Raw genomic sequence first — 4,055 nt, 5'->3', positions numbered from 1 at the left:
TTCGCTTATCTGTTAGATAAAAGAAATATGTGTCAGGGAATGAAAGTTACTACGGAAATATGACCACAAGAACGGAAAAGGCATTATAAAAGAGAAACCTTGGAGTCCAGCTACCAGAATCGCTTTTTGGCCTGAAGTACATTCGGTAAAGACCATGTTTATATGGCCTTCATTAGCGTGAAAAGTTTAGAAGTGTTTCAATTTGTGAGCAACGTAAAAATTTGATTTAAGAAAGACAAAAAAAAAATCTGTGCAGACCACGCAGACTACACGAGAGAAGCAGCAGGCACTAAGGTAGTATATGTAATATATAAATACATATGTAATATATAAAGGGGAAGTGTTATTACCAAAAGCCTCGAGAACTTCTTCACCGATTTACTTCAAATTGTCTCGCAATACTCCGACGAACATTTAGATGGAAATAGACCATATATTTTTAATACATGTATCTAACACATAGTCGAAACGTTGTTACCAGAAATTTCAAAAAACCCTCAACCGATTTACTTCAAATTTTTACACGTTCCTGTAATAAAGTATGGACACGTATAGGTTCTAAATTTCTCATATTCAGCGTGAATTTAGATGGAGATAGACTATATATTTTTAATACATATGTGTAATACATAAAGTCGAAACGTTGTTACCAGAAATTTCAAAAAGCCCTCAACTGATTTACTTCAAATTTTTACACGTTGCTGTAATAAATGTATGGACAAGTGTAGTTTCCAAATTTCTTATATTCAGAGTGAATCACCTAAAACTTCCACTGCAAATATTGCAGAAATGGAAAGTGCTTTTGATGTGAGGTCTTCTTAGCCCTACACAGACTGCAATAATGCTTAGAAAGTGTACTTTCTGTGCAAACATACACTTCTTTAAATGGAACAATGGCTATTGAGTTTAACATACTAAAAGTAGGGTCAATTAAATGTCAGTGGTCTAGAATAAAATTTTCACTCTACAGCGGAGTGTGCGCTGATATGAAACTTCGTGGCAGATTAAAACTGCGTGCCGGACCGAGACTCGAACTCGGGACCTTTGCCTTTCGGGGGCAAGTGCTCTACCGGCTGAGCTACCCAAGCACGACTCACGCCCCGTCCTCACAGCTTTAATTCCGCCAGTACCTCGTCTCCTACCTTCCAAACTTTACAGAAGCTCTCCTGCGAACCTTGCAGAGCTAGCACTCCTGAAAGAAAGGATATTGCGGAGACATGGCTTAGCCACAGCCTGGGGGATGTTTCCAGAATGAGATTTTCACTCTGCAGCGGAGTGTGCGCTGATATGAAACTTCGTGTCAGATTAAAACTCTGTGCCGGATCGAGACTCGAACTCGGGACCTCCGCCTTTCGGGGGCAAGTGTTCTACCATCTGAGCTACCCAAGAACGACTCACGCCCCGTCCTCACAGCTTTACTTCCGCCAGTACCTCGTCTCCTACCTTCCAAACTTTACAGAAGCTCTCCTGCGAACCTTGCAGAGCTAGCACTCGTGAAAGAAAGGATATTGCGGAGACATGGCTTAGCCACAGCCTGGGGGATGTTTCCAGAATGAGATTTTCACTCTGCAGCGGAGTGTGCGCTGATATGAAACTTCGTGGCAGATGAAAACTGCGTGCCGGACCGAGACTCGAACTCGGGACCATTGCCTTTCGGGGGCAAGTGCTCTACCGGCTGAGCTACCCAAGCACGACTCACACCCCGTCCTCACAGCTTTAATTCCGCCAGTACCTCGTCTCCTACCTTCCAAACTTTACAGAAGCTCTCCTGCGAACCTTGCAGAGCTAGCACTCGTGAAAGAAAGGATACTGCGGAGACATGGCTTAGCCACAGCCTGGGGGATGTTTCCAGAATGAGATTTTCACTCTGCAGCGGAGTGTGCGCTGATATGAAACTTCGTGGCAGATGAAAACTGCGTGCCGGACCGAGACTCGAACTCGGGACCTTTGCCTTTCGGGGGCAAGTGCTCTACCGGCTGAGCTACCCAAGCACGACTCACACCCCGTCCTCACAGCTTTAATTCCGCCAGTACCTCGTCTCCTACCTTCCAAACTTTACAGAAGCTCTCCTGCGAACCTTGCAGAACTAGCACTCGTGAAAGAAAGGATATTGCAGAGACATGGCTTAGCCACAGCCTGGGGGATGTTTCCAGAGTGAGATTTTCACTCTGCAGCGGAGTGTGCGCTGATATGAAACTTCGTGGCAGATTAAAACTGCGTGCCGGACCGAGACTCGAACTCGGGACCTTTGCCTTTCGGGGGCAAGTACTCTACCGGCTGAGCTACCCAAGCACGACTCACGCCCGTCCTCACAGCTTTAATTCCGCCAGTACCTCGTCTCCTACCTTCCAAACTTTACAGAAGCTCTCCTGCGAACCTTGCAGAGCTAGCACTCGTGAAAGAAAGGATATTGCGGAGACATGGCTTAGCCACAGCCTGGGGGATGTTTCCAGAAAGAGATTTTCACTCTGCAGCGGAGTGTGCGCTGATATGAAACTTCGTGGCAGATGAAAACTGCGTGCCGGACCGAGACTCGAACTCGGGACCATTGCCTTTCGGGGGCAAGTGCTCTACCGGCTGAGCTACCCAAGCACGACTCACACCCCGTCCTCACAGCTTTAATTCCGCCAGTACCTCGTCTCCTACCTTCCAAACTTTACAGAAGCTCTCCTGCGAACCTTGCAGAGCTAGCACTCGTGAAAGAAAGGATACTGCGGAGACATGGCTTAGCCACAGCCTGGGGGATGTTTCCAGAGTGAGATTTTCACTCTGCAGCGGAGTGTGCGCTGATATGAAACTTCGTGGCAGATGAAAACTGCGTGCCGGACCGAGACTCGAACTCGGGACCTTTGCCTTTCGGGGGCAAGTGCTCTACCGGCTGAGCTACCCAAGCACGACTCACGCCCCGTCCTCACAGCTTTAATTCCGCCAGTACCTCGTCTCCTACCTTCCAAACTTTACAGAAGCTCTCCTGCGAACCTTGCAGAACTAGCACTCGTGAAAGAAAGGATATTGCAGAGACATGGCTTAGCCACAGCCTGGGGGATGTTTCCAGAGTGAGATTTTCACTCTGCAGCGGTGTGTGCGCTGATATGAAACTTCGTGGCAGATTAAAACTGCGTGCCGGACCGAGACTCGAACTCGGGACCTTTGCCTTTCGGGGGCAAGTACTCTACCGGCTGAGCTACCCAAGCACGACTCACGCCCCGTCCTCACAGCTTTAATTCCGCCAGTACCTCGTCTCCTACCTTCCAAACTTTACAGAAGCTCTCCTGCGAACCTTGCAGAGCTAGCACTCGTGAAAGAAAGGATATTGCGGAGACATGGCTTAGCCACAGCCTGGGGGATGTTTCCAGAATGAGATTTTCACTCTGCAGCAGAGTGTGCGCTGATATGAAACTTCGTGGCAGATGAAAACTGCGTGCCGGACCGAGACTCGAACTCGGGACCATTGCCTTTCGGGGGCAAGTGCTCTAACGGCTGAGCTACCCAAGCACGACTCACACCCCGTCCTCACAGCTTTAATTCCGCCAGTACCTCGTCTCCTACCTTCCAAACTTTACAGAAGCTCTCCTGCGAACCTTGCAGAGCTAGCACTCGTGAAAGAAAGGATACTGCGGAGACATGGCTTAGCCACAGCCTGGGGGATGTTTCCAGAATGAGATTTTCACTCTGCAGCGGAGTGTGCGCTGATATGAAACTTCGTGGCAGATTAAAACTGCGTGCCGGACCGAGACTCGAACTCGGGACCTTTGCCTTTCGGGGGCAAGTGCTCTACCGGCTGAGCTACCCAAGCACGACTCACGCCCCGTCCTCACAGCTTTAATTCCGCCAGTACCTCGTCTCCTACCTTCCAAACTTTACAGAAGCTCTCCTGCGAACCTTGCAGAACTAGCACTCGTGAAAGAAAGGATATTGCAGAGACATGGCTTAGCCACAGCCTGGGGGATGTTTCCAGAGTGAGATTTTCACTCTGCAGCGGAGTGTGCGCTGATATGAAACTTCGTGGCAGATTAAAACTGCGTGCCGGACCGAGACTCGAACTCGGGACCTTT

General features: G+C 48.8%; 4 non-coding genes across 4 annotated transcripts; all 4 read right to left on the bottom strand.

Moving 5' to 3' along the window:
• Positions 1–1,011: 1,011 nt before the first annotated feature.
• Trnas-cga lies at positions 1,012–1,088 on the bottom strand. The gene has a single exon. It is a non-coding gene; the product is annotated as a tRNA-Ser (tRNA).
• Positions 1,089–1,914: 826 nt separating this feature from the next.
• On the bottom strand, positions 1,915–1,991 carry Trnas-cga. The gene has a single exon. It is a non-coding gene; the product is annotated as a tRNA-Ser (tRNA).
• Positions 1,992–2,816: 825 nt separating this feature from the next.
• Trnas-cga lies at positions 2,817–2,893 on the bottom strand. Its single transcript has one exon. It is a non-coding gene; the product is annotated as a tRNA-Ser (tRNA).
• Positions 2,894–3,719: 826 nt separating this feature from the next.
• Positions 3,720–3,796, bottom strand: Trnas-cga. The gene has a single exon. It is a non-coding gene; the product is annotated as a tRNA-Ser (tRNA).
• Positions 3,797–4,055: the final 259 nt, after the last annotated feature.

The sequence above is a fragment of the Schistocerca americana genome, chromosome 11, assembly GCF_021461395.2.
Source record: "Schistocerca americana isolate TAMUIC-IGC-003095 chromosome 11, iqSchAmer2.1, whole genome shotgun sequence".
NCBI lineage: Eukaryota > Metazoa > Arthropoda > Insecta > Orthoptera > Acrididae > Schistocerca > Schistocerca americana.
Note: the sequence above shows the minus strand (reverse complement) of the source record. Positions and strands in the feature narration are given on the sequence as shown.